Source organism: Manduca sexta, chromosome 4, assembly GCF_014839805.1.
Source record: "Manduca sexta isolate Smith_Timp_Sample1 chromosome 4, JHU_Msex_v1.0, whole genome shotgun sequence".
NCBI classification, from domain to species: Eukaryota; Metazoa; Arthropoda; class Insecta; order Lepidoptera; family Sphingidae; genus Manduca; species Manduca sexta.
The window spans coordinates 10,005,884-10,029,644 of NC_051118.1; the positions used below are offsets into that span (position 1 = coordinate 10,005,884).

Sequence of the window (23,761 nt, forward strand, 5' to 3'; positions counted from 1 at the left end):
GACTATATAAAAATATAGTCAAATTCTCAGTTGTTTTATAATTTTCATGTCATTATAAGTATTAAAAAATACCACTACGTCATAAACAGGGCAGCTGTAGATCCTATACTATCTGATACATGTGAGCTGCCAATACTTAGTACATTAAGTATTTCTACGTGGCCTTTTTATAATAACAGTAACGTGTAGACACAGCCTAATGCGAAGTACTTCTGAAATTGAGTTACAAAAAATTCTAATCAGGTGTTCTGAGAAAATCGAAGCTAGGAATCCTGAAATGGCACTAGTTTAACTAGAATCCCCCCCTACACACACGGTAACAAGGTATTTTTCCCAGAAGGTAAAACAAGAGCATTAACATAACAGCGCGGGGATTCCTTTGTTCCTTATGAACAGCGGTTTTCCTCTACCGTCATTGTTAAGGCATGTCTATATGGAAATAAATAAAATGAAGACTATAAATACATACATTTACTAAATATATCCATTTTAGTATATTTTTCGTAACCATAAAGTAAAGATGCTTACATACATACATAGTATCACGTCTCTATCCCATAGAGGTAGGCAGAGGCTATGGATTGCCACTTTGCACGATTCTGGCATACTTTTCTCCCTTCTTTCACCTTCGTCAAACTTTTATGCTTTCCCGCCAGTTCAGGATACCTTTGACCTGCCCTTTATTAACAATATCAGATATCTGACGGTACAGTCGACCCCTACCGGCTCTTCCATCCACATTCGCTTTATATATGCTCTTTGTTGTTCTACTATTATCCAGCCTCATCAAATACCTAAACCATCCTAGCTAGTATAAGGATGCTTACCGGATAGTAAATATATCTTATTAATATTATAAATGCGAAAGTTTGTAAAATGTTTGTATGTTTGTTGGAAGTAAAAGCAGAAACAACTGAACGGATTTAGACGAAGTTAGATACATGGGTAGAATATGCACTGGATATACACATAGGCAATTTTTATCTCGGTTATTTGCTCCCACGGGAACTAATAGATTGTTTAAATTTATTTTATAGATGGCGTTGTCATTGAAGGTTTCAAGAATTTTTGTAGCGGAAAAGGTTTTGACTCGGACGAAGCCACGAGTAATATCCAATTAACAGTAATTTACAATTCTATTGTCCTCTTACCTCTCAAAATATCTTTTTTGAGTTACATTATGCTTCGCTTTATAATTTTACTTCGAATCGCTGTATTTATAAAAGTACCTCTTAAATATATTAAGTATCATATCATATCATATTAAGTATCATATTTCTTAAACTATAATAATATGATCTTGAAGCCTGCACTGTGCAGTGAACCTGCGAAATTTGATTTTAAGCCTCGTCCAAAATCCAACCTATAATTTCGTTTCCTTAGCGCGAATTATAATTTTATTTTGTGCCGTAAAATATCCTTGTAAATTGAGAAAGAAAAATCCAATTTTAGATTCGAAACCAGGACCACCCGATCTACAATCTATATTACTCTTTAGTCCTGTTTATAGATGCTATAACTAGATAAGGGACTACGTTGTGGCAAAATAGTAAATACTTAAAACAGTAAAACATGTTAAGGTCTGGACATAATCCTGTGGTTCGTAAGCTTGTTTGAGGTCTGGAACTAAGTCGACCACTTTATTACAATCTCTTAGTTTGTACATATGATTAAATAAATATTAACAATGTTTCTATTTGTGTTTCTGTGAGCTGCTATATACACATATTTGGATAATGTATAAAGGCTGAGTCGGTCGTAAATTATTATACACGCTCACGCTTTTATCCCCGAAGGTGGCAGAGGTGTAAGTGGAGTATCCATTTTCTACAAACCCATTATCACTTCTTGCCAAACTTGGGATTTCAAACCGAGATCTTAGAGTGGAAGTCATACCGCACACGAAATATGACTAAGCCAGCAAGGCAATAGTAAGAGTTCCTCGAGTGATCGCAATTATCATTATTATTCAAATTAGCTATTACTCGGGGCTTCGCCCACGTGAAAGGGTTTTTCCGGGATAAAAATCCTGCTATACATTTTCCAGGGATAAAAAATGTTTGGAGAATTCCACCACGGTATCCCCTGCCTGTCGTAAGAGGCGACTAATAGGGGCCACGAAGGAGTCGAAAAAACCAAAAAAAAAGGGATAAAAATGTCCTGAGTTCTTTTCATGGTCACAAACTATCTCCATATGTTTGATCGAAAACCGTTCGGTTGTTTTGAGTTTATTCATTTCCAGAATAAAAGACTTTTTAACCAAAAATAAAACCGCCTTTAAAAGCCGTTACAAACCAAAAATAATTTAACGTTACCTATATACTAGTTATCAATTTTGGAGTCGGTGTCTAAATCGCGTCACAAACACACAAAAAACATACAGTCGAATTTTGAACCTCCTTTTTTTGAAGTCGATTAAAAACAAGGACAGACACGGCGGGGGACTTTGTTTTATAGTATTATGCAAAAGAATCTTAGTAATACGTAGTACATATACGTATTATTACGTACTTAATATTTTATATACTGGGTTTTGCTAGCGGCTTTACCAAGGTAAAAAATCTTTGACAAAGTAAAAGTATCGTTGTGTTGTTTTCTGTGATAGAAAGAAACCTCTTTTACGTTAGTCTGCGACATTGTTATAGCTGAGTGCCAAATTGCATCTAAACCTGCTGAGCTGTTACTTACAACATTTACTACTAACAGACATCCAAACATCCATAGTCTAGTATTTTTCCAAGTATTAAGATAAATAACTATGGATGTGGTGGCATGTGAATAAGCCCTTACCTTTACCAGGACTTTATAAAGAGTGGTTTAAGGTAAGTAACATCATAACGAGTCTCTTTGACTACAGTGAAATCACAATGAAGTTTTTTGGTATGTATTTTTTTACTAATAATATTTTGGTGGCAGTTGTATTATGGTACGACTGCTGGGTTCTTAGGTTCGACTCCTGATAAAGTAATATTGGGGTTTTCTGCTCAGTAGCCCGGCAAATAAGCTGGTACCTGATTACGTAGGACCTAACATAGTTGGCAGGAGAGGTACGAGCTATCAAGCAGCAGAAACTGACACCCCCCCCCCCCCAACACACCACTCTTTGCAATCATAGGAAAGAATGTGATCGAGTACACGTTTGTAACCAAATTTAAAAAAATAAGAAAAGTTTATGTGTAACATTTCTGCCTACCCTTAATAATAGAGAAGGCGCGATCCTGTATGTATATTTTTCTCTCTTCAGTGTTCGCTCTTCTACTGATCCTGGGTACAGTAATGCTGGCCTCAGCTGCTAAGCCGTGTAATTGTCCCACAGCGTACATACCTGTGTGTGGCACTAATGGAGTCACTTACACCAACTGGTGCCAGTGAGTAGCGACATCTATTATTTATAGTCGGAAACAAATGTTGATAGTTTTTTTTACATTTTCAATTATATGTCCTAAATCATCATTCAAAGACGTAAAGGATGATGTTTTTATCTTATAAACTATATTTATGTTATATTTATTTTTCTGTTATACTATTAAGATTTACAAGAAAGTCTTTAACATAAAATATCATAAAATTTCATCGATCTGTCATTGAACAAAAAACCAACACATATATATTATGTATAATATTAAACACACACACACACATACACCCATATTACACATTTATCGCCGAAGATGTATGCAGAGGCGCAACCAGGGTATCCACTTTTAGCCAAATGTGCTCCGTCCCATGATGTGATTTACAATATTAAATAGCACATTATATAACACGCTTTGCTATTTTTCTTTTTATCTCACGCAAGATCCTTGTTCATAATCTACAGATGGATCATATGAAAGGAAGAAAAATGTACACGTTGATCAAAGTTTCCGCCTCTCAAACGTTTATTTACATTCATATTTCACACTCTGTATGTAATTTAATATTTCCGCACGTTTTCCTAAAGGGTCTTAGGAAATATGACATTTGCACAAGTCCTAGTATATCTCTTTCCTCATATAGTGTAATCATATAGTTTTTTTTTGTTCGAACGAGGTAATCTTTGAAAGAGCTGTTCTGATTTTAAAAATCATAGAAATCTATTGGCTTGAAAATATAACATAAGCGAAGCCATAACCGAAATTTTAAATTCTTGTTTTTTTTTTTAATTATACAGTTTTAATTTAACTTAGTCCGCACTTTAAGTAATTAACTAGTATAAGGGCGCATAGTTGTGGAATTCAATGTAGTTTTAAGTTTGTACATTTTATATAATTTTTTATTGTAATCTGTTTTGCGTCTCAGTTTGGTAACAAAATAAAGAGGTACCGTATCGCACATAAAATTAATACCTTATTAATATTAGTTTTTTATTTTTTAAGTAAAGCCGCAGTTTATGAAGCATATTTTATAAAATAAATTTTGAAGCCGCAGTTCACGAAGCATATTTTGTAAAATAAAGATAAAGTACGGTTAATGATCGCTTCAGTAACTTTCAGAACATCCAAGAGTCGTGTAATATTTCAGCGGGCGAACTTATCTTCCAGTAATATTCACGGTTCAAACTTTTAATAAGCCGTGTAATAACCGTAAAGTAAACCTTAAAATTATTAACAATTTTCAGCTAAGTCTTCATTGTTGAGTTATATTATAGTTATTTTCTTCTTGGAAAGCTTATAGACTATAACAGGTATAATTCCTAGGTCTTGGTTCAGTACGAGTAAATGTTACTCTTTTTTATTACTTTCAATGACGAGACGAGCTTGCCGTTCGCCTGATGGTAAGCGATACGTCCGCCCATAAATAGTACAAACACCATCCAACACCTTGAATCATAAAGTATTGTTTGGTATTCCACTGTGCTCGCCATCCTGAGACATGAGATGTTAAGTATTATTATGTCCAGTAGTTATGGCTACAACGTCCTTCAAACCGGAACACAAGAGTGACTACATACTGCTGCTAGGCGGCAGAAATAGATATTACAGTGGTATGAGAGACCTACCATGGGTAAAACTCGTCAATTAATGTATATAAGCCGACCAAATACAAAAGCCACTCTAATCTATGCTTCCAAATAAAATTAGTACTATCTACAAAAGCTGTTTTGAACTGTATCTATCAAATAAAATTTATTTGAAACTTGTGTAACACGTGAATAACTCAAACAGGACACAATTGTGTCGATTGGCAATGATCAATTATCTCTCGTAGTCGACATTCTATCCGAACCCCACTCCACTTAACATAAACAGTAACAGGTACCCACAGTGGGGTCATATTGCTGAGCCTGTCAAAAAATGCTGACAATAATACCTCAGGTCACTTAAACGAAAGACTTACCAAACTATTATAAAATGGGACGGAATACCCACACATAAAACATAGCGAAAAATAAATGCCCTAATTGCTGTCTGCACATTAATAAAGACATTAGAATGTGATTATTATTTTACATAAAAAAATATGTACTGTTGGAGACAACACCGGCGGCGATAGCCTAGTTGGGTGTGGAACGGACTGCCAAGACGAATGTCCGCAGATTCAAATCCCAAGGGCACACACCTCTGACTTTTCTAAAAATCATGTGTATATTCTTTGTAAATTTATCGTTCGCTTTAACGGTGAAGGAAGTGATCGTGAGGAAACCTGCATATCTGAGAAGTTCTCTATAGGAATTTCGAAGGTGTGTGAAGTCTAACAATCCGCACTACAGCGTGGTGGACTAAGGCCTAATCCCTCTCAGTAGTAGAGAAGGCCCGTGCTCAGCAGTGGGCAAGTATATAATACAGGGCTGATATTATTATTATTTATTATTACTGTTGGAGAACCTTATTTAAATGAAATAAAAATTGTGTGTAATCCAGGTACCATCAAACGAGTTCTAGCCATTTTATCAAGAATAAATCAGACTGTTCTGTTCTTGTCAAGAATCTATACTAAAAAATATTAGTTCATTAATCTTAATGTAAAAAAATATTCAGAGAATTCCCGTTCCCTTCTCTGATATAAACTTAATTAATTGTTATCTTGACAAATTGCCCTAAGATAATAAATGTTACTGTAGTGGTGCCGTTAAATATAGTTAGTAAAACGAACTTTAGAAAGAAATACTTTTTTAAATTTCACGCTTAAATAAACTACAAAGAGTTTACTTTGTTTTGTATAAAGAGGGATTAGCTCGATTAAAATTAATATGAAGAGTTTATTTGAATTTTTTATTTATTTTATTTATTCAGCTATTTTTTTGCTGGTTAGAATTGTTACAGCTTTATATATAAGTACATTTTATTCATCTATATATATCATTATATTACGCTGAAGAGTTTGTTTGTTTGAACGCGCGAGTCTTAGGAACTACTGTTGCAATTAAAAAAAATGTCTTAGTGTTGGATAGCTCATTTGTAGAGAAAGGCTATAGAAAAAATATTGAGAATTTACGTAATACCTTTTAAGAGTTTTCGTTGCGTTCACCGAGTAAACGGTAAACATTATTTAATAATTGTTCCTCTTAAAAAGTTCTAGAAACATATTATAAAACAAAGTGCCCGCTGTATCTTTATCCCGGAAACCTCTCACGCGGGCGGATTCGCGAGCAAAAGCTAGTATTACATATAAATATCTGTCAATTATATTTTATATCTTTTTGTTGAGCCAACGTGGTGGACAGCAACCCTGTCGACATAACCTCAAATGTTGAAGTTAATTTAGTTAGACAAGCAAGATAGATGGCACTATATACAATTTTTTCCAGGTTAAAGTGTAGCGGAGAAATGTTAGCACACAGAGGTCCGTGCTAGCGTGCCGTAGTGTTTGAAGAAATATATCAGGAAATAAGTAACCATTTTATAATCTTATGATGTAGTAACGAGCATGGCTGATTAAGCACGATGTGTAAAGGCATTCAATCGGTGAAAATTCAAAGAACTTTTACTTAATAATGTATTAAGAAATAGAGTTTATTATTGATGTTTTAATAAATAAATGTACCTTAATTCTTGAGTTTTTCATTTATATGTCATTAATATGCTCACCTTTATTAGGAAAGGAGTAAACAGCTATGCTAAGTTTTCTATTTTAAAAATGGAAATTCCGCATAGGGAAAATGCCGACCTCTATTAGGAAAGGAGTAAACACCTATGCTAGGTTTTCTATTTCAAAGTGGAAATTCAGTATAGGGAAAATTTGGAAATTGCAGAAATCGGTTATTTGGTACCACACTGGGTGAGTATCTGAGTACGTATGTCTGTAGGTACTCACCTAACTATAAAATTCTTCGTAATAAGTTTTATTTACTGTAAATTATGTTTACCACCCAATTTGAGGCCAATAAATGTTTTTTTTTTCTTTTATTTCGAACTCCGTGCATAAGTCATCTGTCAGCCTTATCTCTTAAAGATAAAGGCGTGAGCTTATATATGTTTATTTCCGTCTTGAAATTTGTAATATACCCAAAATCCGATCAAGGACCTAAACCATAAAACTTATAGAGTACAGTCCTCCTATCATAAGATCAAGACCACCACACCTTAATTGCTTGAAACATTTAAGGATACACCACTTAACTTTGGATGTAGGTGTACATAATTTATATCTCCAACATATAGGCCTTCAAGACCCTGGCACCGCCTGACAGCATAAACCACTATACCCGACTAAGTAGAAGATCATAAAATAGCCTAGAAGCGTCGTCAGCGACAGCTCCTATTTATTTTGGTCGGATTACACGCGGATTAGATTTATTACTCAGGAGGCACGCGATACTAGTGCTAGTTGGTGGAGTTATAAATTTGGTAATTATATGCTCTATGGGTTATATATTATGTGGAAATGGAACGTATTGTGCGTGAATGCGATGAAAGAGAGATGGCAGACGAAGTTTGGAATTGGTAAGCTAACGACATAGATTACAAGGAATATCCCACCTACATGCGTGGCATTGTCATTCTCATAAGTCAAGACCTGCAGAAGACATTTAATATTCCTACAATTTAACGGTTTTGAGCTACCTTTCACGACTATAGTCAAATAAAGAAGAGATATACCAACCTTAACTCGCAACACTCCCAATGAAAAGGTGGTGAGACGCGCCTTCTTGGATAAAATTACCTACCAGTCATTTTATAAATTTAACAAGATTAAAGAAACACTCACCTCATGTTTGTGGTCCTTCTTGATGGAACCTCCATGCCCTCCAGTGCTCTGTACCGTGTTCATCTTACATACATTCTACACTACTTCAGGAATACCCGACTAATTCAAAATGGACATGTCCACTACGTTTAGGCACTGTTGTGAGTCCTTTGCAGATTTGGTAGCACTTTTTTGGGTATTAATAAATTTGAATCTGGAATGTCAATTTGTTTGAATTGGTTCGTAGTAAAATCGTTTTATTAATTTAAAACCGAAACTATTTGCAGACATTTTTTACATTTCAATCGATACATCGTTTTGTGTTTTAGTTTTTATAATAAAGTTAAATTCAAAACTCTATTACTTCGTTTTTGTTTGTTGTTAAATTGCTACTTCAATCGTATTTAATTATCGAAAGAATTCTGTTATTATTTTACAAATATTTACTTAGCATTTCGAAATTATGGGTGAAATTGAAATTTGCGCATCAAAGATCCTATTTTATATTCAGAAGCATTTTGATACGTGGTATTTCATTTTACGTCGTTTTTCATAAGTAATGTCCGTCTGCCTTTTCAAAAATAGTTTTTCCATCTCCGAGCCGCTTTGTTACAAAATCTATTTCATATTTCATTTCCCAGTATTCAAAGGATTTGCGGTGGATTGAAAACATGAAAAATAACTCTACCTCGGTTCAGTTTACCAAATCCATTTGTAACAGATATAACGTACATTACCAATATTAAGTTTTATTCGTAAAGAAATTAATAGGAACGTAGCTGAATGATCCTTACATATTATAAATCAAAATCCTCCGCCGGGTCTGTCTGAAATGCTATAAACTCGAAAACTACCGAACGGATTTCGGTCAAATTTAGTATGGAGATAGGTTCAAATAAACTCTCTACATTGGTATTCCACGAGCTCTATGACTTATCCTTTAAACGAGGCTTATAAAGAGTGCTCACCTCTTGATAGATAACGGCCTGGCTGTGCCTCTATGGGTGGTGGATGCTTCTTACCATCAGGCAGATGGCTATCTCATTGGCCTATTAAGGCAATAAATAAAATAAGTTTTAGACCTTGAAAAGGAAACAGGCTAGTTTTATACAGGAGTTTCCTTCATGTTAAAGCTAGTGATAATTCACAAAACACACACATAACTTTAGAAAAGTTAGCGTCGTGTACCCTTGGTAACTATTAGAGTATAGCCTCGTTTTGCAATATAACTATTTTGAAGGCACAAGGAAATAACTTACTAGTCTATAAGGAACAGAGACAAAGCGACATCTCATTTACATAAACCGATTTGTTGGTCACGCGATTGGTACCGGCAGAAAAAATTAAGATAATCCGAGTTACAGAAACGTTTAGCGAGTTTTAGTAGCTAAAGTTGGTACAAATATAGCCTAAGATATTGAAACATAGTCTGTATTAATTTGGTTTTTAAGCTCTTTCTCTTTTAACATCGCTACCAATGATTTTATTTGGACATGGCTTGACAGCAATCTTTTATTTGCATCCTTGATTGCCAAGGTTACTAGTTTACAAAATGCTCTGTATTGCTTTGCAGAAAAGCAAAGTCTTTAATGACCTTAATACCTAAAAACAATAATTGAATATCAACGGTTATTATGTAGTTTCGACTAATTACTGTTTATCTTTCCTTCCGTCAAGTCTGTCCAAGACATTACTGGCTTAAAGTTTTTATTTATTTTATTACGAAAATCCAACTTGAAGAACAAGTCGCGTGGGGAGAGCTGACAGTTCGTAATCGAGTTACTGTCCGAGCCACTCGGCTTGTGACGGACGAGCTAGGTCGACTTACAATATGTGCTTTATTTTATTATAGACTACGTTTTGCCCGCGGCTCCGCACATGTAAAAGAATTTACCGGGATAAAAAACCCGGATTAGATTTTCCCGGAATAGACAGATGAAGTCGAGAGTAATGTAGCTTACTATTTGTGAAAGAATTATCAAAATCGGTTCTGTAGTTCCAGAGATTGGTCTCTACAAACAAACTCACAAAATTTTCTTCTTAATATTAGTATAGATATTTTGTTTGACAATATGAATTTTGAAAGTATTTTGTTAATAAAACTTCTATGACGTATCACTGTTATTTATTTGGATATTTTATTTAATATTAATGAGCTACATAATCGTGTGTGCTCGCTTACAGTCCATCCGTGAGAGGAGGCGTATTGCCACAAAACAAATAAATCAGACAATTATCAAACATAGACAAACATTACCATAAACAAACATAAATGTACCAATTCAACATATTTGAAGTCTGTCCACTTTAGGCCCGCATTCTGGTCTAAGGTCTCGACCATGTCAGTTGTAGAAGATGCCCGTGCCGAGCTGTAGGACAGTATATAATACAGGGTTGATATTATTATATATTAGATTTTGCTCACAGCTTCACTGCTGTGAAAGAGTTTTCCCAGGATAAAAATTAGCCTATATTCTTCCCAGACTATCAAACTATCTCCATACCGAATTTCAACAAAATCAGCTTAGTGGTTCATCTGGGAAAGCGTAACAGACAGAGTTACTTTCGCATTTATAATATAAGTATGAATAATAATGCTCTAACATTGTGTAAATATCCTTCAAAATAAGACACAGCTTGTTTGTGGCTTGGTGTTATAAAGACAAAGAGACAGAACAACCTCGTCGCTATACTAACATGGGTTTTATTCAAGGATGTTATTAACCATTTAAGTTCAGACTTAACTGTAGGCTAAAACCTAAATAGCTAGACCGGACCATCAAAAGGAACTTTGTCGCTATGTGGTTTGGTTTAAAGGATAGACTTACAGCGTCTTTAATAATTGTTATGTTTATGACTTCTAAAATTCGCATTCAAGTTGGAAATTGGTGCAGGTCATCAGCGAGAGTTCGGATAGAAACCAATATAATATCTATTTCTATCGCCAAATAACGTATTGCATGCATTGTTTTGTTGAAAGTTTTGTAGTAGATTGCAGGGCGTTGTAGCCAGTATTATTACCGGCCTTTATTAGTCTTAAAATGTTAAATCTTATCGTGGTAGAATATATTTTATATCCGCCCGGATAGCGACCACTGTACACTAGGTGTTAAAACCCGCCATAGTAGCGCACGTAAGTGTGTCGCGTTCCGGGATCAGCCTGTGTATATCTGGTTCCCACAGGCCGGCATAATCGTGGCGATTGCTAATGGCTAATCATCTCTCGTCGGTCGACATTCTGTTGGACTTTTCTCCACTTACCATCAGGTGTATAGGGTAACTTTGCTATGTACAATATAAAAAAATTATGGCACTGTTTAAAACCGACGTGTTGCTTATTATTAAGCAATCGCTTAGTTTCTCTTGTCATTCAGTAGTAAAAATAAAAATACAAATGATATATTATTTAAATCGGTAAAAAACTCATGTTTACTGTTTACTAGTAACAAGGTTAAAGATAATTAGTTTATTGCATGTGAGTTGCCGGATACTAATAGAGTAATTTGCTATTCGTTACAATATTTATATTCGAGGTTGATATAATGGTTTTACAAAATATAAAAAGGTTTACGATAGCATTCTAGAAGCAGGGGTTCTTGATCTGAGGCTTGGGCTCGAGAGTTCGATCCATAGTCAAGCAAATAATATTTGCATAGGATTTCGATTTGAAATTTGTCTCTTTTTCGTGATTAAAAATGGTTTCTAATCGCATCATGAAAAGACATAAATTCTACTGTTAATATAAATCCCCTGACTCATATGTACAAGAATACTCGTGTCCAGTATTGGGAGAATATATTATAATACTGTACTATATTTTTTTATATTTCTATATTTATTCTCGTGTATTCTATAATAAATAAAGCTTAATGGTTTCCTATACGAAAAGCCATTAGTAATCCTGAAATATGGTTGACCTTGCCTTTTCAACGCTTTCCTTATATGTCGAAGCTGAGCTATTCCCGAGGGTGGATGTTCGAGGCAGATATGAATGAATCCTTACGAATATTATGAAGGAGAAAGTGTTTGTTGGTTTGTCCTTTCATGTGGCAATAGAGCAAAAATGCACATTTTTATTAAAGTTGAAAGAGAAGAAGTCCATACAGTGACGTATCCTTTTTTACGGGAGAAGAAAAGAAGAAGTTCTCAATAAATGTTTTATTTTAGCAAACTGAAATCACGCGAGCAAAGCCGCGTGAAAAAACAGTAAAAGATAAATAATAAATGATACCTGTCAAAACGGAAGTGTACCAAATGGTACAATAATAATCAACTGAATGATAATTCGATCAAGCCGCTGGCCTAGTAATCTGTTACAAGGTCTTTTGGCTGCCAACGTCAAGAGACGTCGCGTTGGTCGACTTATGACTGTAGTGTCCAGGGACGGTAATTTGAGATAAATTGACGATTGTAAATTCAAAAAGCGGCGATAGCCTAGTTGGGTGCGGAACGGACTGCCAAGACGAATGTCCGCAGGTTCAAATCCCAAGGGCACACACCTCTGACTTTTCTAAAATCATGTGTGTATTCTTTGTGAATTTATCGTTCGCTTTAACGGTGAAGGAAAACATCGTGAGGAAACCTACACATCTGAGAAGTTCTCTATAGGAATTTCGAAGGTGTGTGAAGTCTATCAACCCGCACTAGGCCAGCGTGGTGGACTAAGGCATAATCCCTCTCAGTAGTAGAGGAGGCCCGTGCTCAGCAGTGGGCAAGTATATAATACAGGGCTGATATTATTATTATTATTAAATTCAATTATACCGAAATTGAAATATTAGGCAAAATTGCACATCTGTGTTAAATAAAAAGAACCTAATAAAACGTGCATAGTAAATCAGTTTGTTTATTATATTGTATTGTATTGTATCAACCTATAATATCCCAACTTTGGTCAAAGGCATCCCCAAGGTCCATCCATGAATCACGATCCAACGCTGTTGTGAATGAGTTATTTTTAAATGGTTCCAGTTCGTCACGCCAGTTTGTTTACGTTGTGTAAAAATCACATTAAAATAAATTTACAAACTTACTAAATGCATATAATATCGCTGTCTCCTCTCAATTGTGCCACTGACGACTCCAGCGAGACGGTTTAATTTAAACTGATAGTTCAGAATAATGAATCCCGATAACGGTCAAATTGTTAGACTAAGAACTATTTAACGTTAGATTTTCAGACATAAAACAACTTTGTCTGATAGGTTTCTTGCATAAATCCGTCTGAGATTAGTTTGAGGGGGTGAGGAGATATTTTGATTGGATAAAGCAACTTAACTTTCAAAAAAAGCGTTTAATTTCTATAACAATAAGAATGGGTACTTGTACTTTGATATAGATGCATGGTAGTTTCCCGCTGCACCTGATGGAAAGTGGAATCGGGTCCAAGGAAGCGTCAGTCGCCACAATTATGCCGGCCTATTAAAACCGCACATACAGAGGGTGATTAAGGAACGACACACCTATGTCGTGGTAATTGGTGATTGTAACTTTTCCCATAAAGAGGAAACTTGTTTGATATTATAACCAGTGAAATGACGAGACATAAAAGTCAAGCGACGCGCAGATGCTTGCTTTAGAAAGTTCTACCTCTATAAGGTTTGTACTAGTGTAGTATAAGTAATATATAGACTACGTCTGTGTGAAGCCCGGATATTTAATTTTGTAAGATTACCGCTTCGTAAATTTTTTTTTATATTGCATGGCAAATTGTTCCCCTGCACATGATGGTAAGTGGAATGGGGTCCAATAGAATGTCGACGCACGAGAGATGATTAACCCTTGCCAGTCGACATAATTATGCCGGACTATTCGAACCAGATATACACATGCTGCACGAGAGATTACCCGTCAGAAAGCGGTCGATGCCGGCCTATTGGAACCGGATTTACACAGGCAATCCCGGAACGCGACACACTTAAATGAGCTACTATGGTGGGTTTTAACACCTTGTGTAAGGTGCTCGCTATCAAGCGGATATAAAATATATTCTACCACCAGCAAAAGAAATTGTTGATGTTGTCAACATACAGTCGTCATTAGGTAGCCTCGTCAGTGGTTTAAAAATCGTGTAGAATTTAAAATAATCAGACAATAGACACTAATTAATCGTTGAATTCGTTCGCAGAAGCCTTCGACGCCGATAGTCGAAATGTGCCGCATTTTTTGTAGTTAATGAATGTTTTTTCGTTGGCTTCGATACTCAATTAAAATTGTTGGCATGTACGAGTTTCGGATTGTTGATTTGATTGGATCTTGATATTAATACGAAAGCTCGTAAAGATGTTTGGATGTTATATACATAGCATCACGTCCTTTTCCCCTTTAGAAAGGTAGGTAGAGGTGTGTCGCCCGGGATTCGAACCCAAAACTTCAGAGCGATAGTCGTACCGCACATACAATACAATTCACTATTGAGGCAGTGGATGTTGAAAAAAATAAACAAAAAAACTGCTTCACTAATTTAGATGAAATTTTGCTCATAGATAAACCATACTATTCCATTAACATAAATTAAACTTTTTTTTATAAGGCACGGTAAAGAAACGCCACTACACCTGATGGTAAATAGAGTAAGGTCCAATAGAATATCGACTGACAAGAGATGATTACCCAGCGACAGTCGACACAATTATGCCGGCCTGTTGAAACCGGATATGATTACCCAGCGACAGTCGACACAATTATGCCGGCCTGTTGAAACCGGATATGATTACCCAGCGACAGTCAACATAATTATGCCGGCCTGTTGGAACCGGATATGATTACCCAGCGACAGTCGACACAATTATGCCGGCCTGTTGAAACCGGATATGATTACCCAGCGACAGTCGACACAATTATGCCGGCCTGTTGAAACCGGATATACATAGTCTGATCCTTTAACGCAACACACTTACGTGGACCACTATGGCGGGCTTTAACACCCTGTGTAGGGTGGTCGCTATTCGGGCGGATATAAAATATATCCTATCAACAGCAGTGCTATTTGTATCAATTCACTTGGGGAAAATCGTAGGCGATACCTAGACCCTGATAAAAATGTTTACAATGACTACTACTATTTTCTCTAGCCTGGGTCCTTATTCTGTATGATAGTGTAAACGCGTAACGCGGCCGTGTCATGTTATCTTCGAGAAATTATCGTGGAATGGTATTCTGTAAACCAAATGTCTATAGTCCTAAACAAGATGCTTTGTGTTACGTGCTTGTTACGCACTGTTAAAAATAACGTGCGGGATAGAGAATACGGCCCCTGCTGGAAAGTGGGACACTAAGGGAAAACGTGAGGAACACCTAGATACTGATAAAAAAATATATTGACTACTATTATTTTGTGTGCCTGCTGCATTTCGCAGTTCGTACGTAAACGTTCCGGATAGCGTGTGTAAAATTTTTCAACACTTGCTAATGAATCTCATTAAAACTATATAATGATATAAATAAACGAACAGATATACAAAATACGCACTTTATGTTAAACGATTTATTTGTTTAAACTTATAAATGTTTTAAATGCTAGCAGTTTATAAATTGCACCCCCACGCGGCTATGTCGGCTAATAAAGAACTTTGCATTGGCATGAAGTGATGAGTGAAAAGCGTTTTTTCGTTAAATATTTACATCTATTTTTTTTAAATTGGGTGAGGAAAGTTGACTTGCAGGTTATGCAACTGAGTATAAGTAATCGGAAAATTCAGGTTTTTTGGTAACCAATGCAGTTGTAGCATAAATAGGTAAAATGTATTTTGTACAGCATTTTTATAGACAACCGATTTAAAAGAAATAATTTATTGAACCAATGGAATCATTTAGATTTTAATACATGCAATAACTTTGACAGATGAAACAGATCAAATAACAACAGATGCAGCTCCAACTGAGGTGAACAGATGACCCAATAAAAATAGCAGAAGGTCGCTGGATGTGGACCGCTTCCTATAGGTTGATCTAGAAATCTTTGGGGGAGGCCCATGTGGACATCCTGCGGCTGATGATGATGATGATGAATGCAATTGAATGATGAGGCGAGTATGCCGCTCGGCTGATTGTAAACAGTATTCCCCATAAGCAGTAGTAACACCACCCAAACATTATATAATTTTTTATTTTGCCTTCATATCAAAAATGTTGTCTTCACAAAAATAAACAGTATTTGCTTTACTTCACATAAAGAAAAATATGTTTGTAGTTAACGTATTTGGATTTGGAATTTTGTATTTGTGCTAATTTTGTCGTTAAATGACCTTTTCGTCTCGTGGCTGGACGTGTTTTCAGAACATGGACGAATTTTGTAAAATTTGATTACATTAGCTTTTTGACGCTGGCTTTGGCTCACAGTTTCATTCACGTAGAAATAACCCAGTGATATATACTAAAAAATGCCTATAGGCTAGTAGCTAAGGGTCCATATAACCCGATTCGTGCCAGCATCTCTTTCGTAATTTATATAAAATCTAATTATCATTAGAACGATTTGCAGACCACATTTATGCATATTAGTACCTATAAGTTGTGTCGGATTCCCTTCCATAAAACTTCATCCTTTGCCGCGGCTGTATGCTGCATCCTTTCTTAGGTTTAACGTTCATCATCATCATCAGCCCTGTAACTTTATATACTGTGCCACTGCTGCACGGGCCTCCTTTACTACTGAGAGGAATTAGGCCTTAGTCCACCACGCTGGCCTAGTGTAGAATGGTAGACTTCACACACCCTAAAATTCCTGTAGAGAACTTCTCAGGTATGCAGGTTTCCTCACAATGTTTTCCTTCACCGTTTAAGCAAGCGATAATTCACAAAGAATACACACATATTTCTTTAGAAAAGTTAGAAGTGTGTGCCATTTGGTTTTGTACCTGCGGACAATCGTCTCGGCAGTCCGTTCCACACGCAACTAGGCTATCGATGCGTTAACATTACTCCATATCCAATCGTTTTAGTAGTTTCGCATTTATATAAGTATAGATTTTTATGGCGCAAACACTAAACGAATCAACTGCTCGGACGTGAGTAGAAATATTATTAGAACGTGGATAAAATTTGTTAAATTTTATTACTTAGCTTATTCAACGTTTGTTAAACATACTGAAGCCGTAACATTTTACGAGGAACAATAAAAAAGTTGAAATTTGTCCCCACTAGCTAAACACACGTTTTCGCAATGAGCTCGTAATATATATTTTGGTGCGGTTTTGTCTTTATACTTGACATATTCTTTTCTTTGTAGCTAAGAGCCTAAACCAGATCTTCGAACTGCTGGACATATCCATCAGCAACTGCTCTTCATCAGGCAACGGATGGTACCAACAGGAAACAGATTTCAAAACGCAGAAGGAGTCAAGATCCTCAGCAATGGGGAACGATTAAGAAGAAGAAGAAGAATAACTTAAAGTTGAAGGGCTTTGTATAGCACTGATAAAGATTCCAATAGGCTGGTATAATGGTGTCCACTGCGGGAGTAATCGTCTCTCGACATTCTATTGGACTCAACTTCACTTAACATCAGCTGCAGAGGAGACAACTTGTCATGCACGTTTCAAAAAACTATAGAACTGATAATCACATAAATATATACCTAAGCTTCTAAGGACATAAGAGTATTTTGATAAGTTACAACACGTGTCATAAGGTGTTGAAGCAATTTGATAACTTACAAGATGTGTTAAGGTGAATTCGCGGCTTTCGTGACGTCAATATATTCCCCGAATTCATTTCAGATTACTTGAATCTGAGGAGCTGATTTGCCTGATAGTTTTTTTATTACTTTGAATAACGAGACGAGCTTGCCGTTCGCCTGATGGTAAGCGATATGAGTATTGTTAGGTATTCCACTGCACTCGCCATCCTGAGACGTGACATGCTAAGTCTTATTATGTCCAGTAGTTACACTGGATTCAATATATGTAAGCTTAGAAACAGTAGCTTCACGAATCTATACTAATACATTCAGCTGAAGAGTTTGTTTGAACAAGCTAATCGCAAGAACTACTAACCGATTTTGAAAGTTTTATTCACTAATAGGAAGCTATATTACTCCCGAGTGGATAACACATAAAGCAGGACCTTTACCCCGGAAATATTTACATGTAGGCGGAACCGCGATCAATAACTAGTTAGAAATACAGTCGCTATCCACTATACTCGTCCTCTTTATAAATAATGGACATTAGTTTTTATTGTACTAATAAATGACACTGAACGATGAAAGAAAACATCTTGAGGAAACTTGCATACTTGAAAAGTTCTCTATGGGAATTCTGAGGGTGAGCGAAGTCTACCAATCCGTACTAGGCCAGCGTGATGGACTAAAGCTCAGTCCCTCTCAGTAGTAGAGGAGGCCCGTGCCCAGCAATGGGACAGTATGTATTACAGGGCTGATATTATTATTATATTATTGATACTGACTATGTCCTCAAAGCATAACAAAACAGTATACTGTTCGGCAGAAATAGATTAAACAGAACCTAAACATTGCCTAAGTGACGTAGTCGTAATACATTCTAAAAAAATCTAGCGTCTCAGGTTCGAATTGACGAGAATCAAAATAAATTTTCTGGCTCAGTATCAGCCCGGAGTATGAAATCTGTGCTCCAATCGACGATAGGCACGCTGCTATCACGTCATGAGACGGAATACACAGGACGAAAAGAGGTAGCACCTCTGTCTACCCTGTAGAAGGTGTGAATGTGTGTGTAGACTAAACAAACTCTCGCAGATAGATATCTAAAAATTATTATTATTTTCTTCTACATTTTATAAATACATCCGAGGTCTAGTATGATGACAATTGATTTTCAAGGTCCCTTCAAAAGGTTTCCTCGAGGGCCCTTTGTCGAACAAACAAGACCCATCTGTCGCTGGATTTGTAATCGGATTACACGGTTATTTTTGGAAATGTAACATTTACGTTTGAAGGTACGAATATCCCAGAAGTTTAGAATATTTACTAATCTGGGCCCTTATTCTGTATGATAGTGTAAACGCGTAATGCGGCCGTGTCATGTTATCTTTGAGAAATGTGCGTGGAATGGTATTCTGTAAGCCAAATGTCTATAGTCCTAAACATGATGCGTTGTGTTACGTGCTTGTTACGCACTGTTAAAATAACGTGCGGGATGAAAATAAGAGCCCCAACCTTATTTTCTATGACAATGTAAACTTGTAACTCGGCCGTGTTACATTTTCTTCGTGAATTTTGCGTGGAATGGTATTCTGTATGCTAATATCTATTCTTGAACGTGACACCCGCGGTGGCGTAATTGTGATAGTACAAGACATGAGTACAACTATCGCGATGGTCTTGAGTTCGAATCCCTGGTCGGGCCAAAATAATTGTGACTGGGTTTTACATCTATGAATACTTAGTCGCAGCTCGGAGTCAGGAAGTTGGTGTGATAACCCCATGCTTCGGAAAATACGTAAAGTCGTTGGTCCTGCGCCTGATCTCTTCGGTCATGGCGGATTGCCGTCTCACCGGACTATGAGAGTGAAGGAACAGAGAGTGCTTGTATATTGCGCACACAGTCGTACTGGCTGATCTCCGTTGAGATTGGCCATAGCCAAAATTCGGTTAGGAAAGAATCATCATCAAACGTGACGCAGTGCGTTGCTTGTTATTATTATAACTTGTGATATAGACAATAAGGCTTTTGTATTTTATAATACTATTCTGACCATTTCATATTGTTCTATAAATTGGCTTTGTCGGTTTACCGCAATTTCATAGAAAACCTATTAAAACCATTGTGAAATGTAAAATGAAATGAAACAATTAAACTAGTAAAAATGTATTAAAATTCCGTCAGTTTAAATTAGTTTGCCGTTTGACTGATTGTGGTATGGCTGTATTGTAATACAACTGAGCTCAGGACTGGGGTTCGAGTTTTACATCGGATTATTGGTTATTCTGCTCAGAATTAACTCGGAATTCGCTATAGTACAAATGTCCCACGATTAGCAAACGTTGTGTAAAAGTGTGATAAAACAGAGAACACGTTGCATTATTTTAATAATATTAGTAAATATAAAATAACTATTGCTCGCGGCTTCGCTCGCGGGAAGGATTTTTCAGGGATTAGTCTTGCTATCTACATATTTTCGGGATAGAAAGTAGCCTATAACCTTCCAGGGTCTTTAACTGTCTCCATACCAAATTTCATAAAAATCCGTTCAGAAGATTTTGAGAAAATTGATAACATACAGACAGAAAAGAGAACTTTGTTTTATAATATGTGTAGATAAAAATGCTTTATTCATCACGTAGGCGAACATAGTTGTATTTATGACAAGGTACATGAGAATATTTAATTATTACTCAAATTAAGTCTTTTATATAACTACAGACATTTTATATTGGACGTAAAAAAGATGAAAGAGTTCAAAGTAAACAAAGAAGCTCGAGCTGGCAGGAAAGAAAAAAGATGTATATTAGATATAGATTTATATGCAAACATAAATATACCGTATGCCTATTATATCTAAAATCAATTTTAAAAATTCAACGTTAAGGTCAGATAAGCGAAATTAAATTCGTGAAAAACTTGTTAAAGTCACGGCCACAATTACGGGGTCAGCGTTTATGTTAATTTGTTTTAGGGTCCCGGAGAAATTATTACAAACCCACACAATTTCATGTTTATTAATTTTGTATTGTAATTATTCAATTTCATTATTTTTGCAACCTATATATCGCACTCTTAATAAAATAATGACCTATTTCAAAATTGTTAATTTGTGGCAGTTGTCAGAAAACTAATTTTGTTTGCTACCTTTTTTGAAGTTGCTATAAATTGAGATTATTAAAGATAGGTAAAAATGAAACCTATAACATGAAAAAAAGGGAAAAAACTAAAAGGTCGCAAACAGAAATTGGATGCTTGACGATTCCCACCAATTGTCAATTTTGGAATGGGTCATAATTTTATTAAGAGATCATGCTTCTTTTATGAGCATCACGTGCTGCTACTACGATTGTCCATAATGAAATGTATGTATATAATATATTTGAATCTGTAGTTTTTTTTATTACCTTTGTAGGTAAGCGAGCAAACAGTCTGCCTAATGCTAGGTAGCATCTACCGCTCATTGACTAAAACAATACCAGAGGCACAACCAAGCAATTACCTACCGTTGCCTTACGTTAGTCTACATAAACAATTAAAAGTAGCGAAATCTAGAGCCGTATTAGTAAACCCATCTCACCTTTGAGTAGGATCTTAAGTAGATGATTGAACTATTTAGTAAACAATACTTGAGCCGCCATTTAAGCTTCTGTTGTCAGTTGGGTTATGTTTGAGATACGAAACTCAGCTCTCAACATCCGTCATATACTGTCACTTAAGATATCAGTTGAAATGTTGAGATCTGTTTGTTATATGGGGAAGATCTTGAGATGCTGACTTTTACTCGACAGCGTCTTTTGCTGATATCACATATCATAGCGACACTGAGTTCTATCCATCGATATGTTTATTAAATAAGGAAGAGTTTGAGAGGCTGATTTTACTAGACTGCCTCTCAAACTATTTCTCTTCTTTGCTGGTATTGCATTTCAGAGCAAAACTGAGTTCTATTTATTAATATGGCACGTAGAACTTTGTGTGGCATTAAACTACGTCCATCGTTCTGAGATATTAGATTACATCGCATAATGCCCAGTACTCTTTGGCTACAATGCCTTTAAAGCAAATTAGCACTTGTGCACTGCAACTTAGGGTTAGTCAGAATGATCCCAATTAAGAACTCACCCGTACGAGAGATCTAGCACTCAGTTGCCTTGTTTCTAACTGTTGCTCTGCTGGCCTAGTGGTGGCGTAAATAGATTGTGGAACAGGAGGTTCTGGGTTTAATTCCCAGGGAACGTAATACCGTGTGAGTTTGTTTACGCAATTTATGCGGTCAAGGGTTCCTTAGAGGGGGTTAGTAGGCGACGCAGCAGGCAGTAGGCTTAGCTAATGCTTTTCTTCAACCTGCTTAAAAATATGTTGCGCAAATCTCCATAATAGAGGTGAAAAAATTCAGATGATATTTTTTTTCTAAGGTCACGACAATGTGTCTTCACTACACCTGATGGTAAGTGAAGAAATGCTCAAAAAAATCTACTGGTAAGAGAAGAACATACAGTCAATACTGTTATGTCAACCAGAAAATATAAAGCTTACTCAAATACTACGGAACCCACAGTACCAGCATACGACACGCCTTTTATTCGCAGCGTAATTTTTATGTACTTTCGAGAATTCTCAAGTCATGGTGAGCTCTAACTAGGCTTAACGACAGATGCTCGACAAGTGATAGCTTAATGAGTTTTCTAAGGCTTTATAGGCTGTGTTCATTTATCTCTTGAAATTGGTATGAGTTCGACCGAAATAGATTTTTATAGAAAGGTATAATTTGATGGCTTTAGTGGCGTTATATATGATACGACTGCTGTGCAGAGGTCTCGGTTTCGATTCCTGGGTTGGGAAAATTGATGTCTTTTCTGTGTCAGACCGAAGTGTAGAATTGTGTCAGGTAAATGGAAAATGACTCGCTGCCTTATTACATGGAGCTTAAAATTGCTAATGAAAAGTAGGTGTGATCTATCTCTGCCTAACCTTAAAAAATAAAGAGTATGTATTTAAAATGGATTTAAAAAGTCTCTCCGAGCTTACGTTAGTTTAAAATACTTGTAGAGATTTTAAAAATCCAGCTTAAGTACATTCCCAGTCCTGAGGATCAGTGTATGTTTATATCACCGGCTTTTAGACGCAAATGCCTCCTGGGTGACTTTTGGCTTCTTAACCAATGTCTACCTTTCGGAGACGTAGGGGACCTACGTATCAAATAGAGAAACTTTCCTTCGACACTATCGGATATTAACAAAATATAGTAAAATTTTATAATTAAGTGAAAAATCTGTAAATCTATGTGAGTTATTTGAAAAATAAAACGATTTCTACGTCAGCATAATATCGAGACGGTGGCCAACTTCAACATCTACGATTTTGTGAGCTTATAAGTGCATCTTAATTGACAGGCCGATGATATAGTATCAGTATTGTTTATTGCTAAATGAGCATAGCGTGTAACAGAGATTTGCAAGACATTTTTAATACGGGTAGACCATAATAATAATATCAGCCCTGTATGTACTTGCCCACTGCTGAGCACGGGCCTCCCTACTACTGAGAGGGATTAGGCCTTAGGCCACCACGCTGGCATAGCGCGATTGGTAGACTTCACACACCTTCGAAATTCCTATAGAGAACTTCTCAGATGTGCAGGTTTCCTCACGATGTTTTCCTTCACCGTTAAAGCGAACGATAAATTCACAAAAAATACACACATGAGTTTAGAAAAGCCAGAGGTGTGTGCCCTTGGTATTTGAACCTGCGGACATTCGTCTTGGCAGTCCGTTCCACACCCAACTAGACTATCGCCGCTTGACGGGTAGACCATGCTCTAGATTAACAAATAGGCAATTTTTATCCTTCTAATGCGGTTGGGAAGTAATGGATTTTCTAATCTGATTTTTAATAAATAAGCTAGCCTCGGACAGGTAATACTATGGAAGGTTATTCACGAGGGCGAAGCCGCGAGCATCACCTAGTTTAAGAGAATGACGTATGCAATTTAAAACTATATATTAGTTAGAAGATTAGTTTTAGTC

At 36.2% G+C, this 23,761-nt stretch overlaps 1 long non-coding RNA gene across 1 annotated transcript; it reads left to right on the top strand.

Moving 5' to 3' along the window:
• The first annotated feature begins 2,842 nt into the window (after nt 1–2,842).
• Nucleotides 2,843–6,972, top strand: LOC115445314. The gene is made up of 3 exons (XR_003938814.2): nt 2,843–2,880; nt 3,245–3,368; nt 6,731–6,972. It is a non-coding gene; the product is annotated as an uncharacterized LOC115445314 (long non-coding RNA).
• Nucleotides 6,973–23,761: the final 16,789 nt, after the last annotated feature.